Source organism: Equus caballus, chromosome 2 (assembly GCF_041296265.1).
Source record: "Equus caballus isolate H_3958 breed thoroughbred chromosome 2, TB-T2T, whole genome shotgun sequence".
Taxonomy (NCBI): domain Eukaryota; kingdom Metazoa; phylum Chordata; class Mammalia; order Perissodactyla; family Equidae; genus Equus; species Equus caballus.
This window is the reverse complement of record NC_091685.1, coordinates 24,357,033-24,374,880: the sequence shown is the minus strand read 5'-3', so window position 1 is coordinate 24,374,880 and position 17,848 is coordinate 24,357,033.

Here is a 17,848-nt window from a genome sequence, read left to right as displayed (position 1 = left end):
TGCAGACTCTCCCTCTATTTGTTTCATCTTGACCAGATTCGGGTTATGCATCACCATCGCAAGAGCGGCGCTGCGTTCTTCTCAGCGCATCATATCAGGTGGCACCCAATTTCAGCTTGTCAGCCTGCCTCATTACTGATGATGTTCACTTTGATCGTTGGTTAAAATGCTGTCTGACAAATTTCTCCACTGTAAAGTTCTGCTTTTTCCTTCTGTAAAGAATTATATAGGGAAGTACTTTGAAATTACTTGTCACCCGTTTCTCATCAAACCTTTTAAATTTTATTTATTTATCTTTTTATGTCATATGGACTCATGGTTTCCTGTTTTGTTCATTGGGCTATAATCTGTTGCTGTCATTTATTTTAATGCTCAAATTGCCCCAGATTTGGCCAGTGGAAGCCCATCCAAGCCAGCCTTTGTGTCCATTTGACATGTCTCTATCGTTACTGAAAGGGTTCCTTTCTTGCACAAGACGTTCCAGGCTATCTTGTACTTTATCCCTGCCCCAGCCCTGGAATCAGATACTTCTCCAAGGAGTCTTGGTTCTTTTTAGTGGAGAGCAATTATTTAGAAACCAAGATCTGGAGGCGAGGTGTGCTCATTGCTTTTGAAATGTTGCTGCTTTCATGCGGTCTCAGTGGACATTTCCATAGATAGATAGAGTGATAGATTGATATCAAGATATAGATATCTAGATAAAGACTGATATATAGATAGATAACTCCAGGTCCAATCCCACACCACAGGATTCACTCTGATTTTCTCCCTCTTCATGATTTTTGGTATATGTGCTATTAAGGTGAACCCTACTATATTTATTCTTTCAAAAATTTTATTTCCATCATTAAAATAAAATATTCCCCTGAATAAAGTTTGAAACTACCAACAAGTAAAGGGAAGAAAATCAACCATGATCTCAGCATAAAAATACAACCACATTTTGTAGATTTACTTTCAGTCTTTTCTTTGTGTGTAGATCTCCTCTTTTGAGTTATAGGAAATCACACTGTAAATACAGTTCTGTACTCTTTTTTCACTCAGTTTGGAGGGGTAGGCAAATTACAGCCCACAGGCCCAACCTGGCCCACTGCCTCTTTTTGTCCATGAACTAAAACTGGTTTTTAAATTTTAAATGGTTGAAACAAAATCAAAAGAGGAATAATATTTTGTGACATGTGAAAATTGTATGAATTCTAATTTAAATGTCCATTAATTAAGTTTCATTGGAACGCAGTCATGCATATTCATTTATGTATTGCCTACAGCTGCTTTTCCCTACAACAGCAAAGTTGAATATTGTAAAAGAGACTGTATTGCCCGCAAAACATAAAATACTATTTGGCCCTTTACAGAAAAAGTTTGCCAACCCTTGAAATATTGTATCTTATCCATGTTATTAAATTGGCTGGTAATCTTTGAAATGTTATGGGAGTGACAATAATAAACTTAGCACATTTTAGGTGCTTAATGAAGGAATTTCTTCCAAATAATTCAGGAAGGGGAGGGAATAGGAGGAAGAAGAGGAAGAGGGATAATGGTTCTTAGACATGTATCTTTTCAGGCACCTGCTGAATTTATTATTCCCAACCAGTGGGAAAGACATTTTCTCACTAATCATTAAAAAGGAAGATGTCTTTTATCAATCTTTCATGGCTAAAACAATAGCTTCTGAAATGTGCTTTTAAAAAGTTATTTGGGGGGCCAGCCCCATGGCCAAGTGGTTAAGTTCATGTGCTCCACTTTGGTGGTCCATGGTTTCACTAGTTCAGATCCTCATCAAGCCATGCTGAGGCGGCATCCCACATGGCAGAACTAGAAGTACCTACAACTGGAATATGCAACTATGTACCGGCGAGAAGAAGAAAGAAAAAAAAACAAAAAAAGGAAGATTGGCAACAGATGTTAGCTCAGGTGGTAATCTTTAAAAAAAAAAAAAGTTATTTGAGAGCTGGCCCTGATGGCCTACTGGTTAAAGTTCGGCACACTCTGCTTTGGCAGCCCAGGTTTGGTTCCCCAGTGTGGAACCACATCACTCATCTCAGTAGCCATGCTGTGGCAGCAGCTCACATGGAAGTAGAAGGACTTACAACTAGAATATACAACTATGTACTGGGGCTTTGGGGAGGAAAAAAAAAGTTATATGGGGCCAAAATAATCTTGTGGCTACCAAATTAGTAATACATCTAATTTTAGTTAGCTTTCCCTTAGCTTTGCAGAAGCTTTGGTGAATTTTAAAAATGGCTCCATAACAAACGTGGGAAGATGGTAGGGAGCTGCAGAGGCCTCTCCTACCTTGGTCCCTCCCCCAACCCTCAGCTGTGTGGTCTAAGCAGGGATAAATGCTGAGACACCTTCTATTTAGATCTCTTTGAACAAAGAATAGTCATGAGTTGATAATTTTCATTGTTTATGTCTGTAGTTTTTGAAAGTGGCAATAAATCATTTTAATACTTCCCCTATTGAGAGGTAGGGTCTTTGTCGTCTCCTTGAACCTAGGTGGGTTTGTGCCTGCTATACCCTGTAGAGTATGGCGGAAGTGTGACTTCTGAGGCTAGGAAAGGCCGTGTACCTTCCACCTCGCTCTCTTGGAATGCTGGCTCTTAGGATGCTCTCTCTGGGTTTGCTCCCCCATAGAACCCACCCATGTATGGTGAAGCCATGTCTAGGTGCTGTGTAGGACAGTTCCAGTTGAGCCCAGCCTTCAGCCTTTCCAGCACAGGCTCAGCCATGTGAGTGAGGAAGCCACTTTAGAGTGACTCCTGCAGCCCCAGCCTTTCTAGCTCCTAGCTGTTAGTCCCCAGCTGAGGCTCCGGACAGGGTGGAGCAGAGAAGAGCAGGCCTCACTAGGCCCTTTCAGAATTCCCAACCCACAGCATCAAGAAGCATGATAGGGGCGCGCCTGGTGGCGTACCGGTTAAGTGCGCATGTTCCGCTTTGGCGGCCCGGGGTTCACTGGCCCGGATCCCGGGTGCGGACAAGGCACTGCTTGGCACGCCATGCTGTGGTAGGCATCCCACATATAAAGTAGAGGAGGATGGGCACGATGTTAGCTCAGAGCCAGTTGTCCTCAGCAAAAAGAGGAGGATTGGCCGCAGATGTTAGCTCAGGGCTAATCTTCCTAAAAAAATAAATAAAGCCCAGAGCTTTCAATTAAAAAAAAAAAAAAAAAGAAGCATGATAAAATGGATGTTGTGCAGCAGTAGCAACTGGAATAATATCCTCTCGATAAAGAACCTTATATATGACTTTATATTGTGTATAAAATAAATATGAACAATAAAAAGCCATGGAGAGTGGAGGGATAATTAAAGCTAAAGGTAGTTAGTATAACTGAATATTAAATATGGTTCTGAGTTTTCTAGCAACTAAAAGTATAAGCAGAAAGATTGCTAAATATAATAGTTCTCATTGTATAATAATAGGAAAGATGGCGATTTGTCAAGAGAAAGGAAGTTTTTCTGGCACTAAACTTTAAATTTATTAAACAGTTCCCTCTGTAAGGGATATTGAAAAATGTAATGGGCAAGTTCTTTATCAGCAGTTTTATAGAATTCACAAGGGCTGTTTCTGATATGGCCCATCAATAAACTCCAAGCACACAACACTAAATCATAAACTCATTTAGACTCATCTAAGTGTGTAGCTTCATTCAGGGACAGAGCTTGTACAATCTAGAGGAATGAATGGTTGTACATTCCTTTGATCCTATAAGCAATCCTATCAACCAGGCTTTTGGCAAGGGCTTGTCAGCAGCCAATTAATTAAAAGATAAGTTTTCTGGTGAATATCTGGATTGCCAGAATTCTCTCATGTTGATTGAAGGTAGTCCCTTACATGCTTTAAAACACAAGAAAAGAAGGTGGCAGTGCCAACAACACCTCAACATGGTGGTGGGGGGCGCCACAGACTGGAGCCAGATTAAAAAATAATCTTGAGGGGCACGCCCGCTGGCTGAGTGGTTGAGTTCATGTCACACACTCTGCTTCGGCAGCCCAGGGTTTTGCCAGTTCGGATCCTGGGCACGGACATGGCACCGCTCATCGGGCCATGCTGAGGTGACATCCCACATGCCACAACTAGAAGGACCCATAACTAAAAATACACAGCTGTGTACTGGGGGGCTTTGGGAGAAAAAGGAAAAATAAAATATATATAAAAAAAAGAAATTATTAACAAGATATTTTACATTCTTTTCTTTTCTTTGTACTAAGTCTCGGGAATTTGGTATGCATCTTACACTTCCAGGACAGCTTAATTTGGACTAGCCACATTTCAAGTGCTCAATAGCCGCATGTGGCTAGAGACTATCATATCAGACAGTGCAGCTCTAGACCATGATCTGAAAAAAAAGTAAGGGTAGGTGTTTCCAGCCTTGAGCAGCTGTCATCAAATAAATAGTATAATATTTCCACCAAGTAGAATATACTACTTAATATGAGCAGACTTCTAAAAAATCTTAAAACAATCATAATGAGCAGTTGTAAAAATATTAACTCAAGGGACTCATATTCTTGCTAATGCATCCAAACTGGCATCATCTTCAAAGGTGACCTCACCCCCTCACTTGCATCTTCTGGAATACTCCCTGAAAATGCCATTCCCTTTCATGTTGCAGTTGCTCTCGTTTTCTCCTGCTCTCTTATCTCTTCCTCACTCCACACACCCATAAACACTTCATCCTGCTGAAAACTTACTTCTCCTTTAAAACTCATTCCCAGTGGACTTCCTTTTCTCCAATCCCTGCTCCAAGAGGGTGGGAGCCATACTTTATTCTTTGCGTAGTGGGCCCTCAACACTGTTCTTTCTTCTAACATTTATTGAGTATCTCTAGGTGCTGGGGATACCTGGGTGAATGGGATACAGCTCTGCCCCCAAGTATCTTGTGGTCCGGTGGGGATGATGGACAGATTAAAGAGGCACTTTAATACAGATTGCTAAATGCCGAAGCACAGTGCTTGGGGGCATCTAGGAGGGGAACCAAACCCAGTGCTGGGGAAGCCAATTTTTCTTTCACAACCTCTCTAGTCCCATCCTGTTTTCCTTCAAGAGGTCACTGTGGAAGTCAGCACGGGGCGGGCCTCCCCCTGTGCTTACTCAGCCTCAGCCAGCCATTGGCTGAGTTTTATTTTGGGGGCACTTAAGCAGAGCTCACTGGGAGAGTGAGTACAGATGTTAGGAACCCTTTCTCTCTTTTCCCCTAATACTAATAGTGTACTGTTAGTGCATCCCCAGCACTCTCGTCCCTTGCTGAAAACTCCCCAGTAGGCTCCTCCCTTGGTAACCTCTGCCTGTGTCACTCTGAAGAGACAATTCTCCCACAATAGCAATCCTGGGGGCCATGTCCCTGGGTGAGCAGCCCCATCTGCCAATCCTCTCAAGGCCTGAGCCATCGAATGACATACACAGAAATCAGCTGTCCTAAGCCCCAGGAGCCCCAGATTTGGTACTTCTGATATTCTTCCCAAGTTTGCTTTGGAAAGTGGGGAGATGCAGTAAGACGAGGCTGCAGGCTAAATGCACATACTTTATCTCTAACTCCGAAGGAAGAAAGGGCGTTTCTGAAGAAGGGAGGAAATAGTGTTGGAGATCGTCCTGGTGGTTGGCAAGAGTGCTCATCCCACCCCTCTACCAATTTCAGAGTGATTTGTGTTCAAATATCTCTTCTTTTAAAATGCAAATAAATTTGCGGGAATTTACTCATCATTCCTAAATCGATGTGAAGCATTATGGTGAAATATCCTGAGTTAAGGAATGAGAGTCCCACCCGTTCCTATTCTACTCTTGCAGAGACTGAGGCTCATTTGAGAAAGAGATCTCGATGAAAATATTCCAGTCATCTTCGTGGCACTAGTATCTAGCTTAGTGCCTGATATATAAGAACTGCTTCATAAATGTTTATTGAATGACTGAAAGACCTCCCCATGCTCACCACCACAGAGCTGAGAAGAGTGATGTGGCAGACGTGGAGAGATGTGCCACTGAGATCCCCCTTCATGAAAGTTAGTGCTTTCAACAGCTTTCCGGAAGCCCAGCCCAAGCGTCGGACTCCTCCATCCAGCGATGTTTGCTCTGGGGATTCCGAATGGGCTGACACAGACTTTGTCACTGACTGCTCTCTTTCCTCAGTCCTGCTTCTGCTCGCTTTCCTTCACGGGTGTTACTACCCGTTAATTCTTTTATACTCCCAACTCTGTCTCAGCATCTGCTTCCCGGAAAACCCAGCCTGCGACAAGGGACTTTAACCACTGTAGACTAGTGTAAAAATCCCACTCAGTGTGGCAATAAGCCTAAGTCGGTTGACTGCATAGGAGGTAATGACAATAGTAAACATTTTCTTGGTGCTTTTGTATAAGGTTACTTGCTGAAATTATAAATATTAATTTTAATGTAAAAATGAGTACCAAAATGGCCAGAAAAGGAAATGTACATTATTAAGCCTTAATAAAAAGCTTATTCCACTTAAAATTAATGTTGTAAAATATAATACAAAGCTACAGTAATTAAAAGAAGTATGGTGTTAGCACATCAATGGATAATAGAGGTATAGAACAGAATATCACATCCAGAAAAAGACTCTTGAATATATGTAAATTTAATATCTGATAAAAGTGGCTTTTTAAATGCATAAGGAAAGGATGACTTATCATATAAATATCATTGGGACAACTGGATAGCTATATTGGAAAACAAATTAGATCCTATACAGCAAAACAAAATTTAGATGGATCAGAGTTCTAAACACAAAAAGACAAAGTTATAAAAGTATCAAAGGAAAACAAAGGACAATATTTTATAATCTTGATGTGAGGAAATCTTTCCTAAGGAAGCATACAAAATCCAGAGACCATAAAAGAAAAGGATGGACAGGTTTTGCTACATCAAAATAAAATCTTTTGTAGGGTGAAAGATATCAGGAAAGCTAAAAGGTGAGAAAGATTGTAGTCATATATTTGCCATATATAACAGAAAAAGGATTAATATCGATAACACATAAAGAACTCCTTAAGAGAAAGCCCAAATATCTCAATGGAAAGAAAAGACAAAGGCTATTGACAGGAATTTACAGAAGAAGAAATGTAACATCTGTTATCATATGAAAAGATGTTCAGCCTTACTGATCAGCAAGGATGCAAATCAAAACAATAGATAGTTACTATTTTTTAACCAACTTAGCAAGAATTAAAATGATTCTGAATATCTAGTTGTGAAGAAGATGCAGGAAAATGAGCAAGCTGATACATCATTTGTGAGAGTGCAAGTTGGTAGAGTCTTTCTGAAGGGCAATTTGTCAGTATGTTAAATTTTTAAATATGCACCCCCTTTGACCTAGCAATTCTCCTTCTAGGGAATCTCTTTTACAGAAATGCTGGCAGGCAATGGGGAAGGGAAGATGGATGCAAGTGGGGAGATCAGGAGCAGGCTGAAGCCTGCTTCACCCCACAGAGCTAGCAGCCCACAGGGATGGGATGGAACCCACATCAGTTTTCACTGCTTCCAGCCTTGCTGACGTGGGTGTCATGCAGAAGCCAGGGCCCTTTGTCAGAGAGCAAAATACATGCAGGGGACCCAAGAGATGGAGAAGCTGGAGGAGGATCCGGGCGAAGGTAGAGACGTTGCAGGTCCAGCTGCTGCCTCACCTCCAAGGTGGTGAATCGGCAGATCACCACACTGTGTGTGAACCACAAAACGCTGCTGCTTCCCTCTGCCCTCCAGATCTCTCCCAAATCTCCCTTATGGCTCACTCTAAAGGAAAACACACAAGAAAGGAAATTCTGGAAAATGTAGTTTAGCCGAGCCAAGTTGACACATTACAAATTAGACATATGAGTAGATCCATGTCCATGCAGCATTGCTTGTGATAGGAAAAATTGGAAACAACATTACTGTCCATTGACAGGGGAATAGTCAAGAAAGTTATGGTATACATATACCATGGAATACTAGGCAGCCCTTAAAAGTAATGAGAACCCCACAATGCATTATCCCTACACACCCACCAGAATGTCTAACATGAATAAAAACAACACCACCAAATGTTGGCATGGATGTGTCATAACTGGCACCCACGTATGTTGTTTTTGGATAGTATATAGTATAGCCACTTTGGAAAAAAGCACAGTGGTTTCTTACAAAACTCAACATACACCTACCCTATGAACCAGCAATTCTATTCCTTGGTATTTGCTCAAGAGACACAAGAACTTATGTGAATAAGAAGACTTGTACAAGAATGTGCATAGCAGCTCTATTCCTAACAGCTCAAACCTGGAAACAGATCAGGCGTCCATCAGTAGGAAAACAGTTATGTAAACTCCTGTATTCGTACAATGGAATACTACTCAACAATATAAAGGAGTGAACTACTGCTTCATCCAACAAGAGTGAATCTCAGAAACATTATGCTGAAATAACTCTTACACAAAAGAGCACGTGTTTTATTATTCCATTTATATGAAGTTCTAGGACAGGTAAACTAAACCTTGATGGAGTAAAATTGGAACAATTATTGCCTATGGGGGATTAGGGGCAGGAATTGACCTGGAAGGGGCATGAGGGAACTTGCTGGGGGTGATGATAATGTACTATGTCTTTATATGGGTTTTGGTTATACAAGTGTATGAATTTTTTAAAACTCAGCAAAAGTAGACTTAAGATTTGTACATTTCATTCTATATAAATTTTACCTTGAACGAAAAAAAGTATACGATATTGAACTCTAATTAATGATATATATGCTGATTTTTTAAAGGAGGAAATGTACTGATGCCTGTAATTTACATTGGAATGCACTGAAGGAAAATGAATGGATGAATGGACAGAGGGATAGGGAGATGGACAGATAAGAGATAAAGCAAGTCTAGTAAAATGTTAATGATAAGGTCTCTCTCTCTCTCAACCTTTCACTAGTTAAAAATTCTTTTTTTTAAAGGACTTTTTATTTATTATTTGTGTGTGTGTGTGAGGAAGATTGGCCCTGAGCTAACATCTGTTGCCAATATTCCTATTTTTTTCCTTTTCTCCCTAAAGCCCCAGCATAGTTGTACCTCCTAGGTTAGGTCATTCTAGTTCTTCTATGTGGGATGCTGCCACAGCATGGCTTGATGAGCGGTGCACAGGTCCACACCCAGATTCCAAACCAGTGAACCCCGGGCTGCTGAAGAGGAGTGGTGCAAACTTGACCACTCGGCCACGGGACTTGCCCCAGTTAATAATTCTTTATACTAAAGTTTCCATGTTTAAATTTGTGATAATTCATACATGATACAGGGTACATCCATGAAGATGATTATAGTAAAACAAGATAAAATGCCTGCCCTGAGTAGTCGAAAGAAGTGGACAGAGGGAAAGTTAAACATTTCATGAGAACAGCAATGGAGATGTTTGTTGAGGGCCATCCAGCAGCAGAGAGGCAGGAGCACTGACCTCTTGGGCTATCATGAGGCTTCACAGGAGAGAAGATGTCTGAACGGAATCTTGAGGGAAAATAGGAGTTTTCCAGGCAAACAAAGGTAGAGAGTAGCATAATGCAGATGGGGGGAAGAAAGCATGTGCAGAGGTGAGAGGAAGCACATTGCATTTTGCAGAGTGTAAGTGGGGTGGTTCCATGAGGCTGGGGGAGAGGAGGCTGGAGAGGGTGGTAAGGAACATGAAAGACCTTGTGAGCCACTGTAAGTGGTTTGGATTTAGGGCTCTAGGCCAGAGATTTTCAACCTACTTTGCACCAAGACACTCATAATAGATAATGGTCATATTTATAACAGTTCCATTCCTGTGCCAGGTTTTTGCTGAAACACCCTCCCTTAATTTGAGAGTGTAGCAAAGCATCTGTAATTCATAGTTCCTGCAATGATAAAGGAAACCTCAGTAATGGTTGCTCATTACCATCCATGGCATAGATAAGACAGGCTGTATGTTACACAAAATTCATGGATCTAACTCTAACTCTCTCTCCCATTTAAGAAAACATATCAGGATGCATACATTCCCCTCTACCTTCTCTGACTCTCTGCTGGGACAGCCAAACCGCTAAATAACTAACCAACTATTGGAGTCTGGAGGAGATCTCAGGTACATCTAAGACCCTGAGTTTTGGGGAAGAAGGCATAGACCATCAGTATTTGCAGAATGGAGTACAGCTGGGGGAGAGGTCAAAGGATGCAAGGTTTGAAAACAGAATTTCCTCTCAGGAGGCTGCCAGGACAAAGATACTGACACCTGCTTGCTGCATGCAGCTCTGGGAGAGGCTTGCTATGGCCCAGGTGCAGGCAGCATGGAGGAAGCTGCTGTATTGGGCTGAGCTCAGCTCTTCCTGCTGGCCCCCAGCAAGTAGAAAGAACGCCTCCACATACTTCAATAGAGAGATCCCAGATTGCCAACTGTTCACTCTAAGCCCACTGGAGAAAAAACCACACACCTTATATTCCACTGTTACTCGTTCATTCAAAAAACACTTGATAAGACTTGGCCTGTATGCAAAGGATACAATGTAATCAAGACAGACAAGGCGTGAAACATACATTTCAGTTGAAGATAGAGAGGAACTAAACATACGTAACATAATTTTCAGATGGTGATAAGTTTAGAGTATTCGGATAGAGACTTACCTGATAGGGGAGTGCTGCTTTGGTGAGGTGGTCAAGGAAGGCTTCTCTGAGGTGGTGGCAATGGAACTATAACCTGAATATGAAGAAGCCAGGCAGAGGGAACAGGAGTAAAGGGCCCTGATGAGGTATCTAGAATAGGCAGATTCATAGACTAGAGGTAATTAGATGGGGCGGGGGCAGTGGCGGGGGGAGGATGGAGAATTTTTGTTCAATGGGTACAGAGTTTCTGTGTTTCTGTTTGGGATGATGAAAAAGTTCTGGAAATGGATAGTGGTGATGATTGCACAACATTGTGAACATCCTTAATGCCAATAAATTGTACACTTAAAAATGGTTAAAATGGTAAATTTTATGTTGTGTGTATATTTACTACAATTTTTAAAAAGAGTGAGTAAAGGCCCCTGAGGTAGGAACTGGCTTTTCAGACTGAGGGCTAGTATGGTGGCTGGAGTCAAGTGGATGAGGAGAGAGAGGAAACAGACAAATGAAAAAGGACACACATCCAGACCAATTCTGGTGAAATTTCTGACCTCCAAGGATCAAAAGGAAATTTTACAAGCTTCCAAATAGAGAAAATAGTTTTCTTACCAAGGAAAGGGAATTTAACTGGCATCAGACAACTCATTAGCAAAACTGGAATCTAGAAGACAATGGAACATTACAGTCCATGGCGAAATAAGGACTGTAATCCAAGAATTCTAGACCCAACCAAGATACTATTTATATGTGAAGGCTCATACATTACCTTCCTCCTGGTCTGTTCCAATACCACATTTTTATTCCATTTCCACCATTTGAATTTTGTTTCCCTGGCTTAGTCTTGAATGTTCTCCAAGGATTTGGCTTGGAATCATCTTTGACTCTTTGTAGCTCCCTTGGGTGGAATGACCTACCATAGTTCTGGATCCTGGAGCCCAACCACAGGCACCACCATTGCTGGCTGATGGTCTGGCCAGCCTTCCACCGAGACTTCTCTACAACCAGTTACACTGGGCAGTGAGGTCACTCATACAAGATGCCTGCTTCTTCAATGATGACATCGTAGCAATAGGACCTGGTGAAGAGAAAGGAACAAGGACCTAGATGCGCTGGTAAACCACTAAAGGCCCAAAGGATGCAAGGTAAACTCCATGATAATTCACGCCACTTCGATGAACCTTCTAGGTTCCAATGGCCTAAGGCATGTAAGGCTATTTCCTTTAAGTAAAAAGCAAGTTGCTGCACTTTGCAGCACCTACCATTAGGAAGCACACTTGTAGGAGTATGAATTTCAGAGGCAATGTGTAGCATATTGTGGTCCTGCTCTGATCCATTTACCAAGTAACCCAAAGGACTGCCAACTTTGAGTGGGACCTGGAGAAATAAAAAATATTTTCAACGGGTTCAGGCTGCACTACGAAGAGCAAAAACCCAGGCTGCCAGTACTGACCAACTAAATATCTGAGCAGCGCCAAGTCCTGCTGGGGGATTCAAGATGGGAGGCGGGCCTTCTCTCTGCTAGCCTCTCCTCCAGATACTCAAGGCTAAGAAATTACAAGGTAAGAGACCAACACTTCCCCGTGCTGCTTCTCCCAAAGAATTGAGAGGTAAAAGCTCAGAAGGGCCACCAGTCTACAGTGACAGCAAATGGGAATGATCCAGAGTTAGTTCCGTGGTGCCTGGCACTCCCTTCTCTGCAGCTACTCCCCTCTCTCTCCTTAAACTCATCTTGACCACATTAGTCATTTTTGCTGACTAACCTCGGAATCTCTGTAGCTTACTACAGAAGCTGGCAAACTTTTGCTGTGAAGGGCTAGACAGTAAATATTTTGGGCTTTGTAGGACATATGGTCTGTATTGCAGCTACTCAGCTCTGCCCTTGCAGCATGAAAGCATCCACAGACAACACGTAAATGAATGAGTGCGGCTGTGTTCTGATAAGGCTTTATGAACACTAGAATTTGAACTGCCTATAGTTTTCACATGTCACAAAATATTCTTCTTCTTTTAGTTACTTTTTTAATTGAGATATAATTGACATATAACAATATATTAGTTTCAGGTGTACAACATAACTTGACATTTGTATACATTGCAAAATGATTACAACAATAAATCTAGTGAACATCCATCACCAAACATAGTTACATTTTTTTTCCTTGGGGTGAGAACTCTTAAGTTCTACTCTCTTAGCAACTTTCAAATATACAGTACTGCATTATTAACTATAGACACCATGCTGTACATTACATCCCCGTGACATTTATTTTATAACTGGAAGTGTGTACCTTTTGACCCCCTTCACTCATTTCACCCACTCCAAACCTCCCCACCTCTGGCAACCAGAAATCTGTTGTCTGTTTTTGTTTTATTTTGTTTTGATTCCACATATAAGTGAGATCATATGGTATTTGTCTTTCTCTGACTTATTTCACTTAGCATAATGCCCTCAAGGTCTGTCTGTGTTCTTGTGATTGGCAAGATTTCCTTCTTTTTTATGGCTGAATATTATCCCATAATATATATACCACATTTTCTTTATCCATTCATCCACTGATGGGCACTAGGTTGCTTCCATGTGTTGGTTGGCTATTGTAAATAATGGTGCAATGAATTTAGGGGTGCATATATCTTTTCAACTTAGTGTTTTCATTTCCTTCAGTTAAATACACAGAGGTGGAATTGCTAGATTATAATGTAGTTCTAATTTTAGTTTTTTTTTCTTTTAAAGATTGGCATCTGAGCTAACATCTGTTGCCAATTTTTTTTTCATTCTTCTCCCTGACGTCCCCCAGTACATAGTTATATATAGTATCGTAGGTCCTTCTGGTTGTGCTGTGTAGGACACTGCCTCAGTATGGCCTGATGAGTGGTGCCATATCCGCGCCCAGGACCCAGACCAGTGAAACCCCGGGCTGCCAGAGTGGAGCGCATGAACTTAACCACTTGGCCATGGGGCTGGCCTCTATTTTTAATTTTTTTTTTCCTTCTGTTAGTTTAGGTAAATTATATTTTTATTTTATTTTATTTTATTTTATTTTTTATTAAGATTATGATAGTTTACAACCTTGTGAAATTTCAGTTGTACATTATTGTTAGTCATGTTGTGGGTACACCACTTCACCCTTTGTGCCCTCCCCCCGCCCTTTCCCCTGGTAACCACCGATCAGTTCTCCTTGTCTGTCTATATGTTAACTTCCACCTATGAGTGGAGTCATATAGAGTTCGTCTTTCTCTGTCTGGCTTATTTCACTTAACATAATACCCTCAAGGTCCATCCATGTTGATGTGAATGGGACGATTTTGTCCTTTTTTATGGCTGAGTAGTATTCCATTGTGTATATATATACCATATCTTCTTTATCCAATCATCAGTTGCTGGGCACTTAGGTTGGTTCCACGTCTTGGCTGTTGTAAATAATGCTGCGATGAACACAGAGGTGCATGGGACTCTTGGAATTGCTGATTTCAGGTTCTTAGGATAGATACCCAGTAGTGGGATGGCTGGGTCATAAGGTATTTCTATTTTTAACTTTTTGAGAAATCTCCATACTGTTTTCCATAGTGGCTGCACCAGTTTGCATTCCCACCAACAGTGTATGAGCGTTCCTCCCTATTTTTTTTTTCTTATGTGTTGTTCCTGCTCAATGTCAACAGAAACTGTCATGGCCTGTATACACACAGACGCGCACGTGCACGTGTAGAACACCAGCCACCCCCGCAGTGAGACAAAATTGATACTGCAGTGGTCCTAAGAGCGGAGGTGAGGCAGACATTGGTAGCTGGTTGCCTACTCTACATGCACTTCCTCTTCTCCCTTGTTAACAGAACCCCATTTTATTCGGAGTGACAAGGTATGCAGCTAGAAGGCAGCCTCCCAGCTTCCCTGGGAGGGCTCGGCTCCAGCCCATGGAATGTCAACAGTAGTCTGTGTGGAATGTTCCAGAAGGCTGCTAAAGGAAGCCTGACTCCATTGCAAGGTCTGCTCCCTTTGGCCGTCCTCCCTTCCTTCTTCCCCTAGATGAAAGTCATCTTGATGGCTGGAGCTCCAGTAGCCATCTCGGAACTTGCAGTGAGCTTGAGGATGGAAGCCACAGGCCAGGGTGATGGAGCAGAATGAGAAAGAGGCTAGGTGCCAGATGTCGGAGGAGCCACAAAATCAGCCCCAAGGCTTAGTTTCCAACTGCTTCCAAAAAGGTGTACTGGTGTGCTAGGGCTCCCATAAAAAAGGACCATGGACTGGGTGGCTTAAACAACAGAAATTGTCTCAGTTCTGGTGGCTCAAGTCCAGGATCAAGCTGTCAGCAGGATTGGTGTCTTCTGAGATCTCTCTCCTTGGCTTGTAGACAGCTGTCTTTCCCTGTGTCTTCACATGGTCCCCTCCCGTACACGACTATGTGCAAATTTCCTGTTCCATGTCTGTGTTTAGTCTTCCGAGATTTCGACCGGAAACGCGTGCTGGCTCTTCTGTGTGCCCTTCCATTCGCAGACGGTCTTTACAGCTGGAACAGCATCCGTGGAGTTTTCTGCTCAGTTTTCATTTGAGATGTTAAGCCTGTTCCTCCCTATTTTTAATTTTTTTTTGAGGAAGATTAGCCCTGAGCTAACTACTGCCAATCCTCCTCTTTTTGCTGAGGAAGACTGGCCCTGAGCTAACATCCATGCCCATCTTCATCTACTTTATATGTGGGACTCCTACCAGCTTGGCATGCCATGCTGTGCCATGTCTGCACCTGGAATCCGAACTGGCAAACCCCGGGCCGCCAAAGCAGAACACACACACTTAACCACTGCGCCACTGGGCCAGCCCCTATTTTTAATTTTTTTGAGGAAACTCCATACTGTTTTTCATATTGGCTGTACCAATTTACATTCTCACTAACAATGTATAAGAGTTTCCTTTTCTCCACATCCTTGCCAACACTTGTTATCTCATCTTTTTGACAACAGCCATTCTAACAGGTGTGAGGTGATATCTCATTGTGGTTTTGATTTGCGTTTCCCTGATGGTTAGTGATGTTGAGCACACTTTCACGTACCTGTTGGGTGTCTGTATGTCTCCTTTGGAAAAATGTCTATTCAGATCTTCTGTTCATTTGTAAATTGTACTGTTTTTTTTTTCTATTTGAGTTATGTGAGCTCCTTATATATTTTCGATATTAATCCCTTATCAGATATGCCATTTGCAGCTATTTTCTCCCACTCAGGAGGTTGCCTTTTCATTTTGTTGATGGTTTCCTTTGCTGTGCAGAAGCGTTTTAGTTTTTGTAGCCCCACTTGTTTATCTTTTGCTTTTGTTGCCTTTGCTTTTGGTGTCAAATCCAAAAAATCATCACTAAGATCCACGTCAAAGAGCTACTGCCTATGTTTTCTTCTAGAAGTTTTATGATTTCAGGTCTTACATTAAAATCTTAATCTATTTGAGTTAATCTTTGTGTATAAGATAGTGGTCTGGTTTCATTCTTTTGTATGTGGCTATCCAGTTTTCCCAGCATCATTTACTAAAGAGACTGTCCTTTCCCCATTGCATATTCTTGACTCCCTTGTCATAAATTAATTGACCACATATGTGTGTTTTGATTACTTTTCAACCTTTCAAAAATGAAAAAAATTCTCAGCTTATGGGCCTTACAAAAACAGATAGTAGATTGAATTTGGCCTGTGGACTATAGTTTGCCCACCCTTGTTGTTTTACAACAACTAACATATATTTCTTGCTGACATTACATGTTGGTGATTGCAGGTCAGCTTCTGTGGCTCCCTGTGCCTCACTCTAGGACCTGGGCTGGGCGTAGGAGCAGCCCCTATTTGGGTCATAGTATTCTTAAAGCAGAGAGGAAGAACAAGAGACCTGGTAGAAATGCATGATGCCTCCTAAAGCTCCTGCTCAGAACTGGCATTGCTGTCACTGCCCATATTTCATTGGCCCAAGCAAGTCACCAAACCAAGCTAGACAATAGGGTAGGGAAGTGCACTGTCTCCAGAGAGGCACTGAAAGTCACATAGCAATGGCTGGTGACGTATAATCCTCTCAGAGAGAAGGAAAGGAATAGTTGGAAAGGCTAGTACAATATACAACCCTGAACTAATATCCTTTCCCAAGATACATTAGGACAATACTAGTCAAAGTGTGGTTCAAGGACTGATGTCCCTGGTCTATAATAAGTACAGAAAGTGAAAGTAGGCATTTAAAAAGTTTTATACAATAAACAGGCCTGCAACAGATTGGGAACAAAAGCAATCTGGTTCTTCACCACGGTTTGGGAAGCACTGCATTAGCAGATGGAGTTCACAGGCCAAAATAGAACCACCGTGAGAAAAACAATAAACTATGTTACACACACACACACACACACACACACACACATTACATTAATCTAAGAGTCATTGGACTAGAAGGATCAAACTTACAATAAGAATGATAAATATACTTAGAGAACAGATTATATTAACAATATGAGGCAATAATGAGAATTCACAAAAAAGAATCATGAAGAAATATTAGAACTGAAAATGTAATAGTTGAAAGAAAGAACATGGAGATAGAATAAATGGAAGGATACATATGACTGAAGACAAAATTAGTAAATTTCAGGATCATGTTGAGGACCCTTCCCATGAGACAGCAAGACAGGACAAAGACATAGAGAATATAAAAAGAAAAGTCAAGAGATATGGAGGATAGGAGTAGAAATCTTAACGTCTGGAAAATTAGGGGTTCCAGAAGGAAGGGGAAAAAATAAAAGAGAGTAAACAATATTTTAAATAATGAAGGTAACCATCCCAGAATTAACGAAGGATGAGGGGCCAGTCCTGTGGCCAAGTGGTTAAGTTCGGACGCTCTGCTTCAGTGGCACAGGGTTCGGATCCTGGGTGCAGACCTAGCACTGCTCATCAAGCCATGCCGAGGCGGTGTCCCACATGCCACAACTAGAAGGACTCACAACTAAAAATACACAACTATGTACTGGGGGGCTTTGGAGAGAAAAAGGAAAAAAAAAATAAAATCTTTAAAAAAAAAAAGAAGGGGGCTGGCTCCGTGGCCGAGTGGTTGGGTTCGCGCGCTCCGCTGCAGGCGGCCCAGTGTTTCGTTGGTTCGAATCCTGGGCGCGGACATGACACTGCTCGTCAGGCCACGCTGAGGCGGCGTCCCACATACCACAACTAGAAGGACCCACAACCAAGAATATACAACTATGTACCGGGGGGGCTTTGCGGAGAAAAAGGAAAAAATAAAATCTTTAAAAAAAAAAAAAAAAAAA